Source organism: Scyliorhinus torazame, chromosome 24 (genome assembly GCF_047496885.1).
Source record: "Scyliorhinus torazame isolate Kashiwa2021f chromosome 24, sScyTor2.1, whole genome shotgun sequence".
NCBI classification, from domain to species: Eukaryota; Metazoa; Chordata; class Chondrichthyes; order Carcharhiniformes; family Scyliorhinidae; genus Scyliorhinus; species Scyliorhinus torazame.
In genome coordinates this window covers 53,197,506-53,225,076 of record NC_092730.1, presented here as the reverse complement: position 1 = coordinate 53,225,076, position 27,571 = coordinate 53,197,506, and the positions used below count along the sequence as shown (strand labels likewise).

Below are 27,571 nucleotides of genomic sequence, written 5' to 3'. Positions count from 1 at the left end.
CTCCGGTGGGAGGACTCCAGAATTTGCTGAAAATAACTGGCCTGGGACTGTGCACTGACATCAGGAGGAGCCGGTCCACCTTGCGCACTACTTGATAAGGCAGGCATGCGCGGGATGGCCGTTAATCTCAAACAACCAGCACGGCCAGCACTTTTAAAAGCTGGTCGTGACCATTGGCCATTCCTCCTGCAATCCTGATTACCGCCACTCTCCTGAAACCTTCCCGAGATCCACCCACAGGTCACGACCGTGAGCTTTAAAATGCCAGGCCTATGGTACCCTTGTCTCTAATAGCCGATGCACAGAGTTTAAGAACAGGCAGGTTCTGCTGGAACTATAAAAACGTTGGTTAGGCCTCAGCTAGAGTAATACAATCACACTCACAATGTATCAGAGAGTGAGTAAATCCCACACTCACACACTGTATCAGAGAGAGTAAATCCCACACTCACACACTGTATTAGAGAGTGAGTAAATCCCACACTCACATACTGTATCAGAGAGTGAGTAAATCCCACACTCACACACTGTATTAGAGAGTGAGTAAATCCCACACTCACACACTGTATCAGAGAGTGAGTAAATCCCGCACTGACACACTGTATCAGAGAGTGAGTAAATCCCACACTCTCACACTGTATCAGAGAGTGAGTAAATCCCACACACACACACTGTATCAGAGAGTGAGTAAATCCCACATTCTCACACTATCAGAGTGAGTAAATCCCACACTCACACTGTATCAGAGAGTGAGTAAATCCCACACTCACACACTGTATCAGAGAGTGAGTAAATCCCACACACACACTGTATCACAGAGTGAGTAAATCCCGCACTCCCGCACATTCTCTCTGTGGTGAAGGGTCCCTCTCACCGACAACTAGGTGACATTTCCCATTGAATCTTTACACACTGACAAAATGGGACTGGAGACATTCTTTCTGACATGTATTTCCTGTTTGTAGTAAGAAGGTTTCTGATTGGTGGAAATTCCTAAATGTGATTGGTCTGTTTACATCTCCAGTCGAATAAGCAGAACATAACTGGCTGTCCTCATTCTCACAATGTCCAATCACAATCATTCCTTTCCCCATTCCTCATTAGCATAGATGTGACGCTCTGTCTAATTAATCAGCGCTCGGAAGGGGTTTGCTTTATTTCTGGGTGATATTGACGATGGCTGACGAGAAGAAACCAACATCGAAACCAGCTTCCAAGAAGGGAGCCAAGAAAGTCATTAAGAAACCGGCAGTAAAGGGCGGCAAGAAGCGGCGAAAGTCGAGGAAGGAGAGTTACTCCATCTACATCTACAAAGTGATGAAGCAGGTTCACCCCGACACCGGCATCTCCTCCAAGGCCATGAGCATCATGAACTCCTTCGTCAACGATATTTTCGAGCGCATCGCGGGTGAGGCTTCCCGCCTGGCCCATTACAACAAGCGCCACACCATCAGCTCCCGGGAGATCCAGACCGCCGTGCGCCTGCTGCTGCCCGGGGAACTGGCCAAGCACGCCGTGTCGGAAGGGACAAAGGCGGTGACCAAGTACACCAGCTCCAAGTAAAACTCCACAAGGACTGAAAACCACCCCAAACACAACGGCTCTTTTAAGAGCCACCCACAATCTCTGTGAAAAAGCTGCACCATCTTTTCCCGCATTGACTTGATGAGAAATCTCTTTGTGGAGGATAGAGATTTGGCCCGTTCCAGAATGTTGTGAATGTGGCTTCATACCCGCCCGTCACAGACACTTTCACACAGAAGAGAATCAAACCGAATTGAGAGCCGATTTTAAACCCAGTCTGGCATTTGTGACGGACAATGAGGAGAAACACAATTTCAGGAGGGAATTATTTAAATTTAATGATACCCATATTCCGAGTTTAACAACTGGTGAGTTAAATTCATAAGGAAATTATTATTTTTTCTCTCGGGTGACGTGTTTCCCGCTCTCGGAACAGAGTAAAGGCGGTAATGAAGAGGTTATTTTCGGGTTGATCTGTTTATTCCGCAGTTTTCCCAGGGGACGGAATCTGCGAGATTTGAGCACACACAGGACCTGAGTCCATTGCAGCGCTTTAAGATCTGCCTCTCCCCGGCCCTCCCTATTCTCCGGACACAAAGCTGCCTGTTCCACCGGCTGGATAGAGTCGGGGATTCTCTCCACACTTCCCAGTAACATTCCCGGCCGCTTTCAGGAGAGAGGCTCAGAAATCAGCCCTTTCTCTCTGTCCCTGTGAAGCCTGTGTGAAGGAGTTGGTTGGTAATCTCGATGTTTCTGCTTTTGCAGTGAGCTGAGATTTGCTCCGTTTTAAATTGCTGAACGGGGTCTTATTACTGCCGGTTACAGAGAAGAGATTGACAAATTCAATCTGTTACTAAAATAGCGCCCGGATTCTGGGATGGAAAAATCAATAAACGGATCACGAAGTGTGAGATTCAAATAGTTTCCTGAACATTGAGCCGGTCCGTTATTTGGGATTTTCCTGCACTGGAATTGGCGGGAGTTTGGAACTTGAAAATGTCAGCCAATCAAAACCTGTAGCTCCTTCTCTCCAGCTCTCCGATTGGTTCAGGCAGAATTCACTCCGCCGCCTTGGCTTTGTGCTGAAAGCTGTTATTATTCTGTTATTTTCACAGCCCCCAAATCACCTCATTAGCAGCTGTTTTTAGCGGGAACGGAGCCTTCTCCCAATTCCTGAAATGTTCATTGATCCATCATTTTATTCCCAGTAATTCCCGCAGGGTAACAGTCCGGAGTGGGATGATTCCAGAGCGGAATAAGGAGAGTCTGAGGACTCAATCCCACTCCCTGTTTTCAGTGAAGGACACTCGGTCCTGACTGAAGACTAAACGGAGCGTTTTCCTTCCGGGAATGCTGTGAACAGGGATTGATTCCCGCCCGGGACAGTTAGACAGCGAGAGGAGAATGAATCACATTTAAACTAAATGTTAAACCCGCGCCTGTGATTGGTGACGGGAAGCGCTGAATCAAACCAAATAAATAGAAGGGATTTGAAATCTCTGACTAAGGACGACATTTATTTGAATTCGCTCCTTTCCCACAATGAAATTGGCGGCTTTTTGAAATGGACAAATTCTCAGCTTCTGCCGGTTGTTGTGGGTAAATCCCGCCCTCTTCTGTTTCCAGTGAGCTGATTGGTGCAGAATATAGGCAAATAAGGTGAACTGAGCAGCGACCAATCAGAGGAGCCGTCAGTTTATAAAAGAGTAAATGTTGCAGAAATTGTTCTGTGTGAAAGTGTTTGTGAGATTGGGACAATGTCTGGAAGAGGAAAGACCGGCGGTAAAGCTCGGGCCAAGGCCAAGTCTCGCTCCTCCCGGGCTGGACTGCAGTTCCCGGTGGGCCGTGTTCACAGGCACCTGAGAAAGGGCAACTATGCCCAGCGTGTGGGGGCCGGAGCCCCGGTCTATCTGGCTGCTGTGCTCGAGTATCTGACCGCTGAAATCCTCGAGCTGGCCGGTAACGCGGCCCGGGACAACAAGAAGTCCCGCATCATCCCCAGGCACCTGCAGCTGGCCGTCCGCAACGACGAGGAGCTCAACAAGTTGATGGGAAGGGTGACCATCGCTCAGGGTGGGGTGCTGCCTAATATCCAGGCCGTGCTGCTGCCCAAGAAAACCAGCGCTGGCGCCGGCAAGAAGTGAAGCGACCATTCTTTAATCTAATAACACAAAGGCTCTTTTCAGAGCCACTCACTTTATCTGAAAAAGGGCCAACTATTGTCTGTCCCTCAGATTCTGCTCTGCTACTTAATGTGCAAATGTTTCACGCTTTATGATATCAATCCGCAGCGCATTCTGTGCAGATTATTTACATGTTCAGTATTTATGATACATGTGTATTGACGGTATTTATTTGGGATAAAAGTCTGAACTGAATTTATCTTAGTTTCAATAATATTCCTCAAAGAAGGAAGTCTGTAACTTGTAATCTATCCGCAAGTGATTCCGCTCTATTTAATATGTAGATATTTCTGCAATGACTATATCTGTAAGTGGGTTACTGTGTGACTCGCTTCATACTCGGAGCCTCAGATTATCAACCCCTGGCTCAATTTGCAGGAAAGTTTTTATGGAAGCAGTTTATTGGGGTAAGAAATCCTGGGAAACTGAAATTGTAGATCCAATAAAAATGTTTTGATATTACATACTGTGCGGCAAAATTGACAACATCGTTTATAAACTATAAATTTTCTTTGAGATATGGAGACGAGAAACGTCATTATGATGCAGAGTAAATTGTGAGAATTCCCCTCAAGCCTCCTCCTGCTGTGATGGCAACTTTTCTGTGAGTGAGTTGCCCTTTACGGTCTTTCTACCTATCGATCGAACCATCCATTTATCTATGCAAGTTTATACCTCACCATCTACATATCTATCATTGGACTCGAAACGTCAGCTCTTCTCTCCCAACACATGCTGCCAAACGTGCTGAGATTTTCCAGCATTATCTCTTTCGTCTTTATCCCTCCATATCAGCCTGTCCCCGTCTTGCTACCCATTAATCTAAGTTACTCTTTCGAAGGGTCGGTGCAGTCTCGATGATTACATGAGATATTGTTGATGTTTGTATTAGCAATCACCGCAAGTCTAGTGAATTGGGCTGAAATTAAATACAGGCTGGCCCACAACTGAGAACGGATCCAGGGGAATGAGGAAACAGACAGCAGGGAGAAAAAAATAAAGGAAATAAAATAAATTCCTGAATCGAAACACTGGATGTGGAAGCTCTTTTCCTGACAGACTTGGTGGCTCTTAAAAGAGCCTTTGTTGTTGGTGGTGCTGAATCCGGGCTTTAGGCGCGTTCCCCGCGGATGCGGCGGGCCAGCTGGATGTCTTTGGGCATGATGGTGACTCGCTTGGCGTGGATGGCGCACAGGTTGGTGTCCTCAAAGAGCCCCACCAGGTAAGCCTCGCTGGCCTCCTGCAGGGCCATGACGGCGGAGCTCTGGAAGCGCAGGTCTGTCTTGAAGTCCTGAGCGATCTCTCGCACCAGGCGCTGGAAGGGCAGTTTGCGGATCAGCAGCTCGGTGGATTTCTGGTAGCGGCGGATCTCCCTCAGAGCCACAGTGCCGGGTCTGTAGCGATGGGGCTTCTTCACTCCGCCCGTGGCTGGAGCGCTCTTGCGGGCCGCTTTGGTAGCCAGCTGTTTGCGAGGAGCTTTGCCTCCGGTCGATTTGCGCGCTGTCTGCTTGGTCCTGGCCATGATGTGAAACTGGGGGAAACGCACACGCTGAGAATGCTGGCGCCGCTCTCTCGCTGCCTATTTAAGACATTATAGTGACCGCCCACTTCTCCTCATTGGATGCAGCCCGAACCCGTGGACAAGTTTGAAAAGAGCGATGATTGGGAAGGATATCAGGGCCCTGATTGGTGGACCTGCAACTGACACGCCATCAATTTCAAAAAGCCCGCCAATTTCACAGGGACCAGGAACGGATATTTAACAAAACCGAAAAAATCAAAAATCAATCTCAAGTTGTAAATATCAAAAACTTCTCAATGATTCCTGGTCCCATTTTTGTCTCGGATTGGACGCAACAGAGATAAATTGAATAAAATCGAGCAGGTACATAATTCCCGCTCGCATTACAATGTCAGTGTTCACTATGTGCGGTTACAGGTTTGACTTTGGAGAAAGGTTTTGTTTCAGACTGTACAACACATCTATGTCACCTTATAATGAGAAAACGTATCGATGATGGGAAAGGATTTCCTGCTCTAACGCTACCTGTCTTAACTTGGATACCTTGGTTTCCTCTTATGACTCGCTAAACCAGCTCAATGCGTTATTCTGCTGCCATTCTAAGGTCAGTGCTCTCAATGTGAGGATTTGGGCGGCTCTTAAAAGAGCCTTTGGATTTAGTTAAATTGTCAAATGGATTTCCTCAGCCGCCGAATCCATAGAGAGTGCGGCCCTGGCGTTTGAGAGCGTAAACCACATCCATGGCGGTGACGGTCTTGCGCTTGGCGTGTTCAGTATAGGTGACCGCGTCCCTGATCACATTCTCCAGGAAAACCTTCAGCACCCCGCGAGTCTCCTCATAGATCAAACCCGAGATGCGCTTGACGCCGCCACGGCGAGCCAGGCGGCGGATTGCTGGTTTGGTGATGCCCTGGATGTTATCACGAAGCACTTTGCGGTGCCGCTTTGCTCCGCCTTTACCCAGTCCTTTGCCTCCTTTCCCTCTGCCAGACATGATGCTTGTTCAGTCAAATCGCTGCTGAATGAGACGAGCTGCTGCTCTAACCTTTATTATACAGCCCGCCCCGACCTGACTGAGAGAGAGAGAGGCGGGGAGCAGACTGAGTGACAGACAGAGCAGTGAAATGTCTTTGATCATTCAGCTCCTCCTCCTGCCTGCTCCAACCCACATTTTATATTCCAAACAGAAGTGAAAAGAGCGCGCTGAACAACACGTACAAACTGCAACATCAGATAGCAGCTAGTTAGAAACGCAGATCTATTAAATCCAGACTTGTCAGTAATATTCCCGCCTCAGTTCACTCCTTTCTAGAACTAGCCCAACTATCTGCTCCTATTTCAACCCCAGCTCCTATTCCATCCCCACACAACTCCTCTCCCAGACGGGTTGGGAATTTTACTCGCATCCCTTCCAGCTGATGTAGTGTTTAAGTTGTGAGGCGGGATTTCTCCGCCATGTTAACTCTTTTACAGACTCTCCCCCTGAATCTGTGAATAATGAAACTAACACAAACTGTGACTGTTCCCCCGGACACATCCCCGTTTAGGAAGAGGCAGCAACATCCCTGTGTTTTAGTGCAGAGCGGGGAGAGGCCCGGTGCAGAGCATGTCAGCGAGTGAGGGGCAATACTGGATTGACATTTCTGTCTGAAATCTGCTCCCAGCACCGGGACAGCGATTCATTGGTCGGGGGATCAGCTCTTTCCTGAGAGATGTGGGTGGCTCTGAGAAGAGCCTTTGGGTTCAGAGGTTTACAATTTGCTCGCCTTCTTTCACTTCTTTGCTGGTTTCTTAGCCTTTACTGATTTCACTTTGGGCTTGGCCTTCAATTGGGTCGGATTTATTCTGCCCGTGGTCTTTTTCACAGGAGACCTTTTCTTCGGGGCTGCTTTCTTCGCTCTCTTTTTGGGAGTTGCCGCCTTCTTGGCTGCTGGTTTCTTGGGAGATTTCTTGGCTGCTGGTTTCTTGGGAGATTTCTTGGCTGCTGGTTTCTTGGGAGATTTCTTGGCTGCTGGTTTCTTGGGAGATTTCTTGGCTGCTGGTTTCTTGAGAGATTTCTTGGCTACTGTTTTCTTCACTGAAGGTTTCTTGCCTGCTCCGGTCTTTCTCACTTTCCCCCCGGTTGTCTTCTTAACGATCTTGAAGGAGCCGGAGGCGCCCGTGCCCTTGACCTGAGCCAAGCTGCCGTTGTCCACATTTCTCCTGACACTTTGCTTGATCTTGTTCCCCTGTTTATCCACATCGACCCCTTTGCTCCGCAGCGCCTTCTTTATGGCCTGTAAGGAAATCCCCTTGCGATCGCCGCTTTCCGCCACAATCTGGAGGATCAGCTTGCCCAGCCCGGGACCTTCTTGTTTCTTCCGGGGAACCGCCTTCTGCTTCTTGACAGCCTTGACTGGGGCGGCGGCTGGAGGAGCCGTTTCGGCGGCTGCACTATCGCTCATGTCCGAGACTCTGCACAAAATCTCTCCGTCAATGTGGGTGAGAAATGAAGCCTCTGGTGGCGGCACTGAGCAACTTAAAAGGCAGCGAGCGGACGGGGCGGAGACAACCTGCTCTCAGCTCCAGGCTGCTGCTGCCTCTGTGTTTTTCTCTCGTCCCAAACTCTCCAATTCCACTCAAATTCCAGCTCCACGGTGTCCCAGGATCAATCCTTCCTGTCTCTCACACCCGAATGTTTGCTGTAGAAAAGGTTTCACGCGATTTGAAGGCTCCATTTTGCATTTAAACCCGTTTTACTGATGCACTGTTCGCGCTCTCTCTCCCAATCGCTCTCATTTTCCCAACCTTTCCACAGAAATCTGGAAAGCAGCATCGAAACTGCCCTGAAATCCAACTTGGAAAAGTAGGAGGGGAACAGGGGGATTGTTGGAATGAAAAATGTTTCCATTTAGTCCCAGAGGGATTGGGAGATCTCCTGGTCAGAGCGGACACACAAACACAGTTGGTTTCTCCTGTTTGGCCCGCCCCTTTCACACACTCTCTCTTCCACAATATTCACATCCACACACAAGGTCTGGAAATGACATTTCCCAGGGCAGAATTCTCCCTCTTCTCAACACTTGTTCCCAATCCCTGTCTTAATTACTGTTCAACTCTCTGAGTTTTCTGTTTACCTAAATACCCGGCAGCAGCCAGTCATATTTTAAAATCTAAATTCATTGATGACCCACCTTTCGTGAAGGTGAAAATACAATTGATCTCCTCTCTATCAGTGGAGATTTTCCTGCTTGATGTGATCCTCCTGCACTGCCCGGTAACATTGAACCCCAAACTCAACAAACAGGGACACCCAGTTAAAGAATAATCCCACCCCCTCTGAGAGTGGAGATTTTCACAGTGACACAGATTCTGACCATTCTGATCCCAGTAGCAAATTCAAGAAATAGAGATGGACTCGCAGAGCCGGACTTTCTGTGTGGAGGAGGGACAGTGACCGTCTCACCCACAAAATGGCAGCAGTGTTCGCAGTGAGGGCCAGTGTTACACATGTTGTCATTGTGTCCAGTGTGCACAGTGAAGGCCAGTGTTACACGTGTCATCACTGTATCCAGTGTTCACAGTGAGGGCCAGTGTTACACGTGTTATCACCGTGTCCAGTGTGCACAGTGAGGGCCAGTGTTACACGTGTTATCACTGTATCCAGTGTTCACAGTGAGGGCCAGTGTTACACGTGTTATCTCAGTGTCCAATGTTCACAGTGAGGGCCAGTGTTACACGTGTTATCACTGTGTCCATAACACTCCTGATGAAATATTGAAAATTTGAGACAGAGACAGAGAAAAATAGAGAGTGACATAGAAACAAGGATAAGGATGAACTCATAGAGCTGGACTTTCTGTGTGGAGGGGAGGCACTTCCACAATCCGGGCACCTGGAAATCAGAGGAATGTTCACAACCAGGGGAGTTTCCATCCAGGAGAGTGTTTAAAATTAGTGAGTGTAAACCAGGAGAGTGTGTAAAACCATGAGAATGTGCACAATAAAAGGTGTGTAAACCAGAGTGTGTGTAAACCAGGGTAGTGTGTACAACAGGGGAATGTATAAAGCAGGGAGTGTATTCACCAGATGATTGTGTGATTCATGGGAATTGTAATACCAGAGAAGTGTGTAAATCTAAAGGTGAACAAAAAAAAGTACAGCACAGGAACAGGCCCTTCGTCCCTCCAAGCCTGTGCCGACCATGCTGCCCGACTAAACTACAACCTTCTACACTTCCTGGGTCCGAATCCCTCTATTCCCATCCTATTCATGTATTTGTCAAGATGGCCCTTAAATGTCACTATCGTCCCTGCTTCCACCACTTCCTCTGGCAGCTAGTTCCAGGCACCCACTGCCCTCTGTGTAAAAAAGACTTGCCTCGTACATCTACTCTAAACTTTGCCCCTCGCAACTTAAACCTATGCCCCCTAGTAATTGACCCCTCTACCCTGGGGAAAAGCCTCTGACTATCCACTCTGTCTGTGCCCCTCATAATTTTGTCTATCTCTGTCAGGCCGCCCCTCAACCTCCGCCGTTCCCGTGAGAACAAACCAAGTTTATTGAACCGCTCCTCATAGCTAATGCCCTCCATACCAGGCAACATCCTGGTTAATCTCTTCTGCACTCTCTCTAAAGCCTCCACATCTTTCTAGTAGTGTGGCGACCAGAATTGAACACTATACTCCAAGTGTGGCCTAACTAAGGTTATGTACAGCTGCAACATGACTTGCCAATTCTTATTCACAATGCCCCGGCCAATGAAGGCAAGCATACCGTGTGCCATCTTAACTACCTTCTCCACCTGTGTTGCCCCTTTCATAAGAACATAAGAACTAGGAGCAGGCCCCTCGAGCCTGCTCCACCATTCAATGAGATCATGGCTGATCTTTCAGTGACCTGTGGACCTGTACACCTAGATCTCTCTGACTTTCAATACTCTTGAGAGTTCTAATATTCAATGTCTGTTCCCTACCTGCATTAGACCTTCCAAAATGCATTATCTCACATTTGTCCGGATTAAACTCCATCTGTCATCTCTCCACCTAAGTCTCCAAACAATCTAAATCCTGATTTATCCTCTGACAGTCCTCATCACTACCGCAATACCACCAACCTTTGTGTCATCTGCAAACTTACTAATCAGACCAGTTACATTTTCCTCCCAATCATTTATATATATGAACAGCAAAGGTCCCAGCACTGATCCCTGCGGAACACCACTAGTCACAGCACTCCAATTAGAAAAGCATCCTTCCATTTCTACTCTCTGCCATTATGACCTAGCCAGTTCTGTATCCACTTTGCCAGCTCACCCCTGATACCATGTGACTTCACCTTTTGTACCAGTCTACCATGAGGGACCTTTGACAAGGCCTTGCTGAAGTCATTATAGACAACATCCACTGCTCTACCTGCATCAATCATCTTTGTGACCTCTTCGGAAAACTCTATCAAGTTAGTGAGACATGAACTCCCCTTCACAAAACCATGCTGCCTCTCAGTAATACGTCCATTTGGATAGAGAGTAAACCAGGAGAGTGAGTAAACCAGAGGAGTGAGTGAGCCAGGAGAGTGAGTGAGCCAGGAGAGTGAGTGAGCCAGGAGAGTGAGTGAGCCAGGAGAGTGAGTGAGCCAGGAGAGTGAGTGAGCCAGGAGAGTGAGTGAGCCAGGGGGTTGAGTGAAACAGGAGAGTGAATGAACCAGGGGAGTGAATGAACCAGGGGAGTGAATGAACCAGGGGAGCGAGTGAACCAGGGGAGCGAGTGAACCAGGGGAGCGAGTGAACCAGGGGAGCGAGTGAACCAGGGGAGCGAGTGAACCAGGGGAGCGAGTGAACCAGGGGAGCGAGTGAACCAGGGGAGCGAGTGAACCAGGGGAGCGCGTGAACCAGGAGAGCGTGTGAACCAGGGGGGTTGAGTGAACCAGGGGGGTTGAGTGAACCAGGGGGGTTGAGTGAACCAGGGGGAGTGAGTGAACCAGGGGGAGTGAGTGAACCAGGGGGAGTGAGTGAACCAGGGGAGTGAGTGAACCAGGGGAGTGAGTGAACCAGGGGAGTGAGTGAACCAGTGGGTTGAGTGAACCAGTGGAGTGAGTGAACCAGTGGAGTGAGTGAACCAGGGGAGTGAGTGAACCAGGGGAGTGAGTGAACCAGGGGAGTGAGTGAACCAGTGGGTTGAGTGAACCGGGGGAGCGAGTGAATCAGGGGAGTGAGTGAACCAGGGGAGTGAGTGAACCAGGGGAGTGAAGCCAGAGGTGGAACAGTGGTTCGCACTGCTGCCTCACTGTGCCAGGGACCTGGGTTCAATTCTAGCATTGGGTGACTGCCTGTATGGCGTTTGCATGTTCTCCCCGTGTGTGTGGGTGGGTTCCCTCCGGGTGCTCCGATTTGCTCCCACAGGCCATAGATGTGCATGTTAGGTGGGTTGGCAATGCTGAATTCCCGCTGTGTCCAAGGGTGTGTCGGTTCAGTGGGGTTACGGGTTTATGGGGATAAGGCGGCGAGTGGGCGGAGCTGGGGCGCTCTTTCAGAAGGTCGCTGCAGGCTCGATGGGCCGAATTGCCTCCTTCACACTGTAGTAATTCTGTGGTTCAGTGGAATGGTAGTTTGCAGAAAGTGTGAGTTTGAGGGGCTGAGTGACAGTGTAATAACAAACAAGCTGCAGGCAATGACTGCAAATTGAATCTCTCATTGGGACAAACACACAGCTACAAAGGTGATTGGTTGAGCCCGAGGGCGCAGGGCCACTTGCAGCCACACACACAGTCCCCCCAACACGGGCTCTATAGGAGGTTTTGCTCCTCATGTGATGACAGTGAAATGGGGAATATTCCCATTGATTCTCAATGCTGAATTGCGGCGGGGATGTGCGCATGCCCGGTGTAACCCCGCCCCTGCTTGTCGTCATTCTGAGATTGGGAGCGCATGCGCAGCCCCTCCCCCCCCACACTCTCCATTTGGTCAGTGAGTGGAATCGCTTTGTTGAAACTGAGGGAAATGTCAATGTCAGCGCCCAGGTCAGCGAGGAAACAGCGTTCTCATTGCAGCAGCACCTCCATCTGGGAGTGTGAGCAAAGCGGCTCAGAGATCATTACTGACTCGGGGGGAGTTCAGGGAGAATCGGGAGCTGTTTGCAAGAGGCGCAGCGGAACACGATCTTGTTCCGGGACTTGGAGTGAGGGGGTGGGGGGCGTGGAGGGAGAGCTCTTTCTGGGCCTGGCTTATTGTCTGATTCTGGGTTAGAATTTGGAGAGTATTTTCTTTCTTTTACTGATTGGGGGCAGCACGGTTGCTTCACAGCTCTAGGGTCCCAGGTTCGAATCCCGGCTTCGTCACTGTCTGTGCGGAGTCTGCACGTTCTCCCCGTATCTGCGTGGGTTTCCTCCGGGTGCTCCAGTTTCCTCCCACAGTCAGATGTGCGGGTTAGGTGGAATGGCCATGATAAATTGCACATAGTGTCCAACACTGTCCAACAGCGCACATGGGCTGGTTTAGCACACTGGGCTAAATCGCTGGCTTTTAAAGCAGACCAAGTGCAGGCCAGCAGCACGGTTCAGTTCCCGTACCAGCCTCCCCGAACAGGCGCTGGAATGTGGCGACTAGGTGCTTTTCACAGTAACTTCATTTGAAGCCGACTTGTGACAATAAGCGATTTTCATTTCATTTCACATGGTTAGGTGGGGTTACTGGGTACGGGTGGAGGCGTGGAACGCTCTTTACAAAGATGGGCTCGATGGACCGAATGACCTCCTTTTGCACTATAAATTCTGTGATTATCAGTTGAAAGAATAGATTGATCTATCATTGGCCTCATCTGACCCTGATTTACAAGAGCTATGCTTTCTTCCCCCTAGTTCAACAGATGAAGAAATGAGTTCCAAGAACAAGGTGATGATTCCTCAGCAAAATGTATGTGCCGCCGTCTCCTTCTAACTGACAGTAAGTACAATATTAATCCAACATTGCAGAGACACAGACACATCATCAACTCCACCGTCACAGAGAACAGAAGCAGTCACACTCACATTGACCTCAAGTCCCAGATAAACATGTCCAATCCAACAGTGATACACAAGAGGGCAGGTGGGATAATTTTCCACAATTCGTCCTCCCTCCCTCCATATCATGGCACGTTGTATCAACTTGTTGTGATAACAGCTTTTCACCTGTAAAGTAATCCGTATAGTATTAATTAGGTATAGATTCAGCAATCAATGTGGATGTAATCCATTTGCACTTTTTTTGCACCTTTATTAGTGCAAAATACATAATAATAATCGCTTCTTGTCACAAGTAAGCTTCAATGAAGTTACTGTGAAAAGCCCCTAGTCGCCACATTCCGGCACCTGTTCAGGGTGGCAGTTACGGGATTGAACCCGCGCTGCTGGCCTTCTTATGCATTACAAGCCAGTTGTTTAGCCCACTGTGCTAAACCAGTCCCTGGTTTAACTCGAACGATCTCAGATATAACGGTACAGTGTCATTTTCATGAGACGTGGCTACAGATCATTTGTTATATCAATATTATCACTAAAAGTAATAATGGAAGATCAATATTGAACAGAAAGTTCACCATTAACTCACAGAACAGATATTGACAAGAACAGAAAACACAATAAAATCATGCTCATCAGAGAGGTGGACAGATAGAGATTAAACCCAGAATCCTCTAACAGAGATAGACAGCTACAAATGCAAGCACACAGAACAGAGGCAGAGAGTTATAGAATCAAATTGATTTTTCGCTAACACATGACCCATAACAGAGACAGACAGCTACAGTGGAAAACACACACTCTCACACACATTCAGACACCAACAACTGAGCAGAAAGCAGTAAAATATGCCATAGATCATACACAGACAGTGAGGGTAAAACACACTCACACATTCTCCCACAGTAAGCAGTAAAATATGCATTATCTATCACAGAGAGACAGTGAGGGTAAAACACACACTCATATTTTCTTATGCACATGTCCACTCACAAGTAACTTAGCAGTAAGCACTACATAAGCATTATATATCGCAGAGTCTGAGGGTGAAACACACACACACCAATCACTGAGCATTAAGCAGCAAAATATGTTATATAGAGCACAGAGTAACAGTGAGGTTTATACACACTCACTCACACTCTTTCTCTCATACACTCTCTCTCTCACACACACACCCATGCACTGTCTCTCCCACAGACACTCACAAATCCAGAACATAGTAATAATCAATAAAATATTAATTATATATCACAGAGAGACAGTGAGGTTAATACACACGCACTCACTCACTCTCTCTCTCTCTCTCTCTCTCACACACCAGTCACTGAGCAGTAAGCAATTAAATATGTGACATATATCACAGAGATACAGTGAGGGTAAAACATGCACTCACACTCTCTCTCACATACACACTCTCTCTCACACACACACACACGTCACTGAGCAGTAAGCAATAAAGTATGCGATATACCACAGAGATACAGTGAGGGTAAAATATGCATTCACTCTCTCACTCACACGCGCTCACTCAGACAGTCACACAGCAGTAACTGAGCAGTAAGCTGTACAATATGTGTTATACACCATAGAGAGACAGTGAGGGTAAATCACACACTCACGCTGTCTCTCACACACTGTCTCACATTTTACTGCTTACTGAGCAGTAAAATATTTGTTACATATCAGAGAGAAACAGTGAGGGTAACACACACACACACTCTGTCTCTTGCACACTCTCTCAGACACAGTCACACACACTCACAAACACTCTCTCTCTCATAGAAACCCTACAGTGCAGAAGGAGACCATTCAACCCATCGTGTCTGCATTGACCCTCTGAATGACCACGCCACGCTAAGACCAATCTCCCACCCTCTCCTTGTAACCCCACCGAGGGTCAGTATAGCATATCCAAACCCCATAACCTGCATATCTTTGGACTGTGGGAGGAAACCGGAGGAAACCCAAACAGACACGGAAGAATGTACAAACTCCACACAGTCGCCCGAAGTCGGAATCAAACCCAGGTCACTGACGCTGTCAGGCAGCAGTGCTAACCACTGTGCCACCCTGCTGCCCATCAGCAGCACATCCACTTTTCACCCTGTTGCTCTCTCACACACCTACACAAACACTCACTATCCCGCACACATACAGACTCTCCCTCACACACACTCTCACTCCCTCACACACACACTACCTCACACACACTCTCACTCACACTCACTCCCTCACACACACTGTCACTAACACTCACTATCTCACTCGCACGCTCTGTCACACTCCTTCCCTCTCACTCATACACTCTCACTCACACTCACTCCCTCACACACACTCGGACTGACACTCACTATCTCACTCACACGCTCTGTCACACTCCTTCCCTCTCACTCACACACTCTCACTCACACTCACTCCCTCACACACACTCGGACTGACACTCACTATCTCACACACACACTCTCACACTCCCTCTCACACACTCGGACTAACACTCACTATCTCACTCACACACTCTCACTCACTCCCTCTCACACACACTCTCTCTTGCACACTATCTCACTCACACACTCACACATACTCACTCCCTCTCACACACACTCACTCCCTCTCACACACACACCATCTCACTCTCACTCTCATTTATGCTCACTATCTCGCACATTATCTCACTCCCTCTCACACATACTATCTCACGCACACACACGCTATTTACTGAGCAATAAGCTGTATAATATTTGTGATGTATCACAGAGAAACAAAGAGGGCAAAACACACACACAACTGTCACACACACTTACGCTCTCTCTCACACAAAGATGCTGCTTCTCTCTCTCACACACTCTCTCTCTCACACACACTCAGTCACTCTCACTCACACACATACCAATCACTGAGCAGTAAGCAGTTAAATATGTGTTATGTATCGCAGATACATAGTGCGGGTAAAACACACACACACACCTGTAAGAGTAAAATATGTGTTCTATATCACAGATACATAGTGCGGGTAAAACACACACACACCTGTAAGAGTAAAATATGTGTTCTATATCACAGATACATAGTGCGGGTAAAACACACACACACCTGTAAGAGTAAAATATGTGTTATATATCACAGATACATAGTGAGGGTAAAACACACACACACCTGTAAGAGTAAAATATGTGTTATATATCACAGATACATAGTGAGGGTAAAACACACACACACCTGTAGGAGTAAAATATGTGTTATATAATCACAGATACATAGTGAGGGTAAAACTCACACACACACCTGTCAGAGTAAAATCTGTGTTATATATCACAAATACATAGTGAGGGTAAAACACACACACACCTGAAGAGTAAAATATGTGTTATATATCCCAGATACCTAGTGAGGGTAAAACACACTCACACCTGTAAGAGTAAAATATGTGTTATATAATCACAGATACATAGTGAGGGTAAAACACACACACACCTGTAAGAGTAAAATATGTGTTATATATCCCAGATACATAGTGAGGGTAAAACTCACACACACCTGTAAGAGTAAAATAGGTGTTATATATCACAGATACATAGTGAGGGTAAAACACACACACACCTGTAAGAGTAAAATATGTGTTATATATCACAGATACATAGTGAGGGTAAAACTCACACACACCTGTAAGAGTAAAATATGTGTTATATATCACAGATACATATTGAGGGTAAAACACACACACCTGTAAGAGTAAAATATGTGTTATATATCAGATATACATAGTGACGGTAAAACACACACACACACCTGTAAGAGTAACATATGTGTTATATATCACAGATACATAGTGAGGGTAAAACACACACACACCTGTAAGAGTAAAATATGTGTTATATATCACAGATACATAGTGAGGGTAAAACTTACACACACACCTGTAAGAGTAAAACATGTGTTATATATCACAGATACATAGTGAGGGTAAAACACATACCTGTAAGAGTAAAATATGTGTTATATATCACAGATACATAGTGAGAGTAAAACTTACACACACACCTGTAAGAGTAAAATATGTGTTATATATCGCAGATACACAGTGAGGGTAACACACACACCTGTGAGTAAAATATGTGTTATATATCACAGATACATAGTGAGGGTAAAACACACACACACCTGTAAGAGTAAAATATGTGTTATATATCACAGATACATAGTGAGGGTAAAACTCACACACACCTGTAAGAGTAAAATATGTGTTATATATCACAGATACATATTGAGGGTAAAACACACACACCTGTAAGAGTAAAATATGTGTTATATATCAGATATACATAGTGACGGTAAAACACACACACACACCTGTAAGAGTAACATATGTGTTATATATCACAGATACATAGTGAGGGTAAAACACACACACACCTGTAAGAGTAAAATATGTGTTATATATCACAGATACATAGTGAGGGTAAAACTTACACACACACCTGTAAGAGTAAAACATGTGTTATATATCACAGATACATAGTGAGGGTAAAACACATACCTGTAAGAGTAAAATATGTGTTATATATCACAGATACATAGTGAGAGTAAAACTTACACACACACCTGTAAGAGTAAAATATGTGTTATATATCGCAGATACACAGTGAGGGTAACACACACACCTGTGAGTAAAATATGTGTTATATATCACAGATACATAGTGAGGGTAAAACACACACACACCTGTAAGAGTAAAATATGTGTTATATATCACAGATACATAGTGAGGGTAAAACTCACACACACCTGTAAGAGTACATAATGTGTTATATATCAAAGAAAGACAGTGGGGGAAAATACACACAGGCTCACTGACACACACACTCACACACACACAATCTCATACAAACTCACACCCCAGTAACAGAGCAGCAATCACTAATATCTGTGTTATATATCAAAGACAGTGAGGGTAAAACTGACAGCCAAACTCACTCACACACACACACACACTCACAACAATAACTGAGCAGTAAGCAGTAAAATGTTATATATCATAGAAACAATGAGGATAATACTCACACTCTCTCACTTACCCACTCTCACTCACCAGTAAATGAACAGTAAGCAGTACAATATGTGTCCTATATCACAGAGAGATATGGAGGATCAAACACACACTCTCACACACCAGTACCTCTGTGAATCAATCTTATCATAAACTTTCTTGTCACAAGTAGGCTTACATTAACACTGCAATGAAGTACCTGTGAAAATCCCCTAGTCGCCACATTCTGGCGCCTGTTTGGGTACACGGAGGGGGAATTCAGAATGTCCAAATTACCCAGCAGCACGTCTTTCGGGACAATCGACCCATGAGTGTGTGCAGTAACCTCACTGTCTCTCTGTGATATATAATGTAATATTCCACTGCTTATTGCTCAGTTACTGGTGTGAGTGTGAGTGTGAGTGTGAGTGTGAGTGTGAGTGTGAGTGTGAGTGTGCCCTCACTGTCTATCTCTGCTTTATAACTCATATATTTCACTCTCTCACACATTCTCTCTCTCACACACTCGTACACTATCTCATTCACACACACCAGTAACTGAGCGGTAAAATATGAATTATATATCGCAGAGAGACAGTGAGAGTAAAACACACACTCACACTCTATTTCTCTGGCAAACACTGTCTCTCACACACACTCACGCTCTTGCTCCCTCTCTCACAGACTCTCACACACACCAGTCACTGAGCAGTAAGCAGTTAAATATGTGTTATATATCGCAGAGGGACAGTGAGGGTAAAACACACTCTCTCCACTCTCACACTTAGGTAACTGAGCAGTAAGCAGTAAAATATATTATATATGATAGCCAGATAGTGAGGATAAACACACTCGCACACCAGTAACTGAGCAGTAAAATATGTGAAATATCAGAGACAATGAAGGCAAAACACACACACTCACAAGCAGACTATATCTCATACTCATACACTCTTGCACACAGTGACACATTCTCTCGCACACACTCACACATACTCTGATATTCACACACACTTTGACGCAAGAGTAACTGAGCAGTAAGCAGTAAAATATGCATCATATATCACAGAGACCGTGATGGTAAAACACACTCTCACTCTCTCGCACACACACACCAGTAACTGAGCAGCAACAGCAAAATATGTTATATGTATCAAATAGTGACAATGTCAAATACACATAGGCTCACTCCCTCACACACCCACTCCCTCTCTCACACACCCACTCCCTCTCTCACACACCCACTCCCTCTCTCACACACCCACTCCCTCCCTCACACACCCACTCCCTCCCTCACACACCCACTCCCTCCCTCACACACCCACTCCCTCTCTCACACACCCACTCCCTCTCTCACACACCCACTCCCTCTCTCACACACCCACTCCCTCTCTCACACACCCACTCCCTCTCTCACACACCCACTCCCTCTCTCACACACCCACTCCCTCTCTCACACACCCACTCCCTCTCTCACACCCTCTCAAACATACCTGTAACTGAACGGCAGACACTAATATATGCATTATATATCACAGAGGCAGTGAGGAGAAAACTGACACCCACGTGCACACACTTCTGCTCACACTCTCTATCACACAATCACTCACACACACGCACTCCAGGAACTGAACAGTAAGCTGTAAAATATGTGTTATACTTCACTGAGAGATCTCACACACTCTCTCACACACACACACACACACTTACACACCATTAACTGAGCAGTAAGCTGTAAAATATTTGTTGTATCTCACCGCGAAACAATGACGCAAAACACATCCTCACACTCTCACTCGATCATACAAACACTATCTCTCACGCACGCTCAGGCTCTCTCACGCGCGCTCAGGCTCTCTCACGCGCGCTCAGGCTCTCTCACGCGCGCTCAGGCTCTCTCACGCGCGCTCAGGCTCTCTCACGCGCGCTCAGGCTCTCTCACGCGCGCCCAGGCTCTCTCACGCGCGCCCAGGCTCTCTCACGCGCGCCCAGGCTCTCTCACGCGCGCCCAGGCTCTCTCACGCGCGCCCAGGCTCTCTCACGCGCGCCCAGGCTCTCTCACGCGCGCCCAGGCTCTCTCACGCGCGCCCAGGCTCTCTCACGCGCGCCCAGGCTCTCTCACGCGCGCCCACTCCCCCTCTCGCGCCCCCACTCCCCCTCTCGCGCCCCCACTCCCCCCTCTCGCGCACCCACCCCCCTCTCGCGCACCCACTCCCCCTCTCGCGCACCCACTCCCCCTCTCGCGCACCCACTCCCCCTCTCGCGCACCCACTCCCCCTCTCGCGCACCCACTCCCCCTCTCGCGCACCCACTCCCCCTCTCGCGCACGCACTCCCCCTCTCGCGCACCCACTCCCCCTCTCGCGCACCCACTCCCCCTCTCGCGCACCCACTCCCCCTCTCGCGCACCCACTCCCCCTCTCGCGCACCCACTCCCCCTCTCGCGCACCCACTCCCCCTCTCGCGCACCCACTCCCCCCTCGCGCACCCACTCCCCCTCTCGCGCACCCACTCCCCCTCTCGCGCACCCACTCCCCCTCTCGCGCACCCACTCCCCCTCTCGCGCACCCACTCCCCCTCTCGCGCACCCACTCCCCCTCTCGCGCACCCACGCCCCCTCTCGCGCACCCACGCCCCCTCTCGCGCACCCACGCCCCCTCTCGCGCACCCACGCCCCCTCTCGCGCACCCACGCCCCCTCTCGCGCACCCACGCCCCCTCTCGCGCACCCACTCCCCCTCTCGCGCACCCACTCCCCCTCTCGCGCACCCACTCCCCCTCTCGCGCACCCACTCCCCCTCTCGCGCCCCCACTCCCCCTCTCGCGCCCCCACTCCCCCTCTCGCGCCCCCACTCCCCCTCTCGCGCCCCCACTCCCCCTCTCGCGCCCCCACTCCCCCTCTCGCGCCCCCACTCCCCCTCAGCGCGCCCCCACTCCCCCTCTCGCGCCCCCACTCCCCCTCTCGCGCCCCCACTCCCCCTCTCGCGCCCCCACTCCCCCTCTCGCGCCCCCACTCCCCCTCTCGCGCCCCCACTCCCCCTCTCGCGCCCCCACTCCCCCTCTCGCGCCCCCACTCCCCCTCTCGCGCCCCCACTCCCCCTCTCGCGCCCCCACTCCCCCTCTCGCGCCCCCACTCCCCCTCTCGCGCCCCCACTCCCCCTCTCGCGCCCCCACTCCCCCTCTCGCGCCCCCACTCCCCCTCTCGCGCCCCCACTCCCCCTCTCGCGCCCCCACTCCCCCTCTCGCGCCCCCACTCCCCCTCTCGCGCCCCCACCCCCCTCTCGCGCCCCCACCCCCCCTCTCGCGCCCCCACCGCCCCCCTCGCGCCCCCACCGACCCCCTCGCGCCCCCACCGACCCCCTCGCGCCCCCACCGACCCCCTCGCGCCCCCACCGACCCCCTCGCGCCCCCACCGACCCCCTCGCGCACCCACCGACCCCCTCGCGCACCCACCGACCCCCTCGCGCACCCACCGACCCCCTCGCGCACCCACCGACCCCCTCGCGCACCCACCGACCCCCTCGCGCACCCACCGACCCCCTCGCGCACCCACCGACCCCCTCGCGCACCCACCGACCCCCTCGCGCACCCACCGACCCCCTCGCGCACCCACCGACCCCCTCGCGCACCCACCGACCCCCTCGCGCACCCACCGACCCCCTCGCGCACCCACCGACCCCCTCGCGCACCCACCGACCCCCTCGCGCACCCACCGACCCCCTCGCGCACCCACCGACCCCCTCGCGCACCCACCGACCCCCTCGCGCACCCACCGACCCCCTCGCGCACCCACCGACCCCCTCGCGCACCCACCGACCCCCTCGCGCACCCACCGACCCCCTCGCGCACCCACCGACCCCCTCGCGCACCCACCGACCCCCTCGCGCACCCACCGACCCCCTCGCGCACCCACCGACCCCCTCGCGCACCCACCGACCCCCTCGCGCACCCTCCGACCCCCTCGCGCACCCACCGACCCCCTCGCGCACCCACCGACCCCCTCGCGCACCCACCGACCCCCTCGCGCACCCACCGACCCCCTCGCGCACCCACCGACCCCCTCGCGCACCCACCGACCCCCTCGCGCACCCACCGAACCCCTCGCGCACCCACCGACCCCCTCGCGCACCCTCCGACCCCCTCGCGCACCCACCGACCCCCTCGCGCACCCACCGACCCCCTCGCGCACCCACCGACCCCCTCGCGCACCCACCGACCCCCTCGCGCACCCACCGACCCCCTCGCGCACCCACCGACCCCCTCGCGCACCCACCGACCCCCTCGCGCACCCACCGACCCCCTCGCGCACCCACCGACCCCCTCGCGCACCCACCGACCCCCTCGCGCACCCACCGACCCCCTCGCGCACCCACCGACCCCCTCGCGCACCCACCGACCCCCTCGCGCACCCACCGACCCCCTCGCGCACCCACCGACCCCCTCGCGCACCCACCGACCCCCTCGCGCACCCACCGACCCCCTCGCGCACCCACCGACCCCCTCGCGCACCCACCGACCCCCTCGCGCACCCACCGACCCCCTCGCGCACCCACCGACCCCCTCGCGCACCCACCGACCCCCTCGCGCACCATTTGACCCCCTCGCGCACCCACCGACCCCCTCGCGCACCCACCGACCCCCTCGCGCACCCACCGACCCCCTCGCGCACCCACCGACCCCCTCGCGCACCCACCGACCCCCTCGCGCACCCACCGACCCCCTCGCGCACCCACCGACCCCCTCGCGCACCCACCGACCCCCTCGCGCACCCACCGACCCCCTCGCGCACCCACCGACCCCCTCGCGCACCCACCGACCCCCTCGCGCACCCACCGACCCCCTCGCGCACCCTCTCTCTCTCTCTCTCACGCACCCACTCTCTCTCTCACACACCCACTCTCTCTCTCACACACCCACTCTCTCTCTCATACACCCACTCTCTCTCTCACACACCCACTCTCTCTCTCACACACCCACTCTCTCTCTCACACACCCACTCTCTCTCTCACACACCCACTCTCTCTCTCACACACCCACTCTCTCTCTCACACACCCACTCTCTCTCTCACACACCCACTCTCTCTCTCACACACCCACTCTCTCTCTCACACACCCACTCCCTCTCTCACACCCTCTCAAACATACCTGTAACTGAACGGCAGGCACTAATATATGCATTATATATCACAGAGGCAGTGAGGAGAAAACTGACACCCACGTGCACACACTTCTGCTCACACTCTCTATCACACACTCACTCTCACACCGCACTCCAGGAACTGAACAGTAAGCTGTAAAATATGTGTTATACTTCACTGAGAGTCTCACACACTCTCTCACTCACACACACACTTACACACCATTAACTGAGCAGTAAGCTGTAAAATATTTGTTGTATCTCACCGCGAAACAATGACGCAAAACACATCCTCACACTCTCACTCGATCATACAAACACTATCTCTCACGCACGCTCAGGCTCTCTCACGCACGCTCAGGCTCTCTCACGCACGCTCAGGCTCTCTCACGCACGCTCAGGCTCTCTCACGCACGCTCAGGCTCTCTCACGCACGCTCAGGCTCTCTCACGCACGCTCAGGCTCTCTCACGCACGCTCAGGCTCTCTCACGCACGCTCAGGCTCTCTCACGCACGCTCAGGCTCTCTCACGCACGCTCAGGCTCTCTCACGCACGCCCAGGCTCTCTCTCGCACGCCCAGGCTCTCTCTCGCACGCCCAGGCTCTCTCACGCACACCCAGGCTCTCTCACGCACACACAGGCTCTCTCACGCACACCCAGGCTCTCTCACGCACACCCAGGCTCTCTCACGCACACACAGGCTCTCTCACGCACACCCAGGCTCTCTCACGCACACCCAGGCTCTCTCACGCACACCCAGGCTCTCTCACGCACACCCAGGCTCTCTCACGCACACACAGGCTCTCTCACGCACACACACAAGTCACTGAGCATTAAGCAGTTAAATATGCGTTTTGTATCGCAGAGGGACACTGAATGTAAAACACACTCGCTCCACTCGCACACTTCAGTAACTGAGCAGTAAGCAGTAAAATATGTTATATATCACAGAGGGACACTGAAGGTAAAACACACTCGCTCCACTCTCACACTTCAGTAACTGAGCAGTAAGCAGTAAAATATGTTATATATCACAGAGAGACAATGACGGTAAAGCACACACATACTCTCTCCCCTCACACTCCTGAAGACTATTTCTCACACTCACACACTATGTCACACAGACTGACACACACTCTTGCACACAGTCCCTCACACACTCTCACCCTCTTTCATATTCACACACTTTCTGATACTCACAAACTCTCTGACACAACAATATCTGAGTAATAAGTAGTAAAATATGCATCATATATCAAAGAGAGACAATGAGGATAAAATACACATAAGTGCACTCTCTCACAAACACACATACATGCTCGCACACGCATTCTCACACATACACACTTTCACACACACATGCACGCTTATTCTCACACACATGCGCTGTCTCTCTCTCTCACACACATGCTCTCACATACCAGTAATGAGCAGCAGACACTAATATATGCATTATATATCACTGAGACAATGAGGGGAAACTGACACCCACACACACACACGTTCGCTCTCACACACACACTCTCTCTCTCACACACACACTCTCTCTCTCACACACACTCTGAAAGTAAGCAGTAAAATATGTGTTATGTATCATTGAGAGACAGTGAGGGTAATACACACTTACGCACACATTCATGCCGACTCTCTCGCACACACGACCATACACTTACTCATCAATATCTGATCAGTAAGCAGTAGAATATGTGTTATATATCACAGAGTGACATTGAAAATAAAACACACGCACACATACTCACATTCTCTCACTCTGACACACCAGTAACTGAGCAGGAAGCAGTAAAATATGCATTATATATCATAGGGACATTGAGGATAAAACTTACACACACACAAACCGCTAACTGAGCACTAAACTGTAAGTATGCATTATATATCACAGCGAGATTGGGAGTCTGACGAACAAGGCAGATGAAGTGAGAATATCGGGTTTAATGTATTTGCTGTCACTGAATCACGGTTGGGAGAGGGGAAGGATTGGGAGCTCAATATTCCGGCATATAGGATCTCCAGGAGAGATCGGGCAGGAGGTAAAAGGGGCGGGGGTGTCACAATTTTGATCAGGGAATGAATGACATCAGTAAGGAGAGACGGCATCTAAGAAGGCTCTTCAACTGAAGCCAAATGGGTATATCTTAAAAACCAAAAAGGAGCAATCACATTACTGGAGTGTTCTATAGTCCCCTAACCATCCGAAAGATATAGAAGAGCAAATATGTAGACAAATTTCAGAGAAGTGGCAAAGTAATAGGGGTGTGATAGTGGGATCAGTGGGGGATTCCAACTTCCCCAATATGAACTGGTGTAGTCATAGTGTGAAAGTTTAGAGGGAGCGGAATTCTTAAAATGCATCCATGAGAACATTTTAAGCCAGTCCGTAGAGGGACAGACAAGAGAGGGGCGGTCTTGGGCTTCATTTTCAGTAACGAAGCTGAACAAGTGGTTGAAGTATCGTTGGGGGACCATTTTGCAGACAGTGATCATAATTCATTAAGTGCAAGATAAAAGAACAAAGAACAAAGAACAAAGAAATGTACAGCACAGGAACAGGCCCTTCGGCCCTCCAAGCCCGTGCCGACCATACTGCCCGACTAAACTACAATCTTCTACACTTCCTGGGTCCGTATCCTTCTATTCCCATCCTATTCATATATTTGTCAAGATGCCCCTTAAATGTCCCTATCGTCCCTGCTTCCACTACCTCCTCCGGTAGTGAGTTACAGGCACCCACTCCCCTCTGCGTAAAAAAACTTGCCTCGTACATCTACTCTAAACTTTGCCCCTCTCACCTTAAACCTATGCCCCCTAGTAATTGACCCCTCTACCCTGGGGAAAAGCCTCTGACTATCCACTCTGTCTATGCCCCTCATAATTTTGTATACCTCTATCAGGTCGCCCCTCAACCTCCTTCGTTCCAGTGAGAACAAACCGAGTTTATTCAATCGCTCCTCATAGCTTATGCCCTCCATACCAGGCAACATTCTGGTAAATCTCTTCTGCACCCTCTCTAAAGCCTCCACATCCTTCTGGTAGTGTGGCGACCAGAATTGAACACTATACTCCAAGTGTGGCCTAACTAAGGTTCTATACAGCTGCAACATGACTTGCCAATTCTTGTACTCAATGCCCCGGCCAATGAAGGCAAGCATGCCGTATGCCTTCTTGACTACCTTCTCCACCTGTGTTGCCCCTTTCAGTGATCTGTGGACCTGTACTCCTAGATCTCTTTGACTGTTCTGGAAAAGGACATGGATGGACCTCAGATCAAAGTTCTCAACTGGAGGAAGGCTGATTTTAATAAGATCAGATATGATTTGGCCAGAGTGGATCGGGAGCAGACACCTTTCGGTAAATCTGTGAAAGAACAGTGGGACACATTCAACAAGGAAATAGGGAGAGTACACGGCCAACATGTTCCAATCAAGAAAAGGGTGGGACCAACAAATCCAGTCAACCATGTATATTGAGGGATATACAGCGTTGGATAAGTAGAAAAGGGGGGGCCTGTGGGAGATATCGAGGGCTCAAAACAGCAGAAGCGTCACAGGTGTATAGAATGTGCAAGAGGGAACTTAAAACGGAAATTAGGAGAGGAAAAAGGAGACGTGAAAGGATACTTGCAGGTAAAATGAAGTTGTTTTACAAGTAACCACTCAGGTTAGACTGATTGGTCTGTAGTTTCCTGGTTTATCCTTTCCTCCCTTCTTCAATAATGGTACCACCTTGGCGATCCTCCAGTCCGCCAGCGCCTCTCCTGTGGCCAGAGAGGAATTGAAAATTATTGCCAGTGCCCCTGCTATGTCCTCGCTTGCCTCACTCAGCAGCCTGGGATACATATCATCTGGCCCTGGAGCTTTGTCTACTTTGAAGCCTCCCACTCAGAACCTCCTCTCTGTCTATATTAATCTCTTTAGCTTTATGACAGTCCTTCTCCCTGATTTCTATATCCACACTGTCCTTCTCACGGGTGAACACTGACACAAAATACTCATTTTAAACCCTACCTACATCCTCCGGTTCCACACACAAGTTACCACTGTGCTCTGTCATGGGCCCTACTCTGTACCGAATTATCATTTTACCTTTAATGTGGAAACTATTGGAAGCAATTCTGAGACACAGAATTAATCTGCATTTGTAGTGGCAGGGATTAATCAGGAACAGTCAGCATGGTTTTGTTCAGGG

At 50.1% G+C, this 27,571-nt stretch overlaps 1 protein-coding gene across 4 annotated transcripts in view; it reads left to right on the top strand.

Moving 5' to 3' along the window:
- Positions 1-27,571, top strand: part of LOC140400066 (histone H2B-like) — an 81,856-nt gene that overhangs the window by 35,675 nt on the left and 18,610 nt on the right. For 2 of the 4 annotated variants that reach the window (XR_011938029.1, XR_011938028.1), the window contains exon 2: positions 13,063-13,147. The exons of 1 other annotated variant lie outside the window; for it this stretch is intronic. The gene's annotated coding sequence lies outside the window, so the exon portion shown is untranslated. Of the gene's footprint in view, positions 1-12,204; positions 12,226-13,062; positions 13,148-27,571 lie in introns of those variants that run through there. One more of the 4 variants, XR_011938027.1, reaches the window with a different exon arrangement.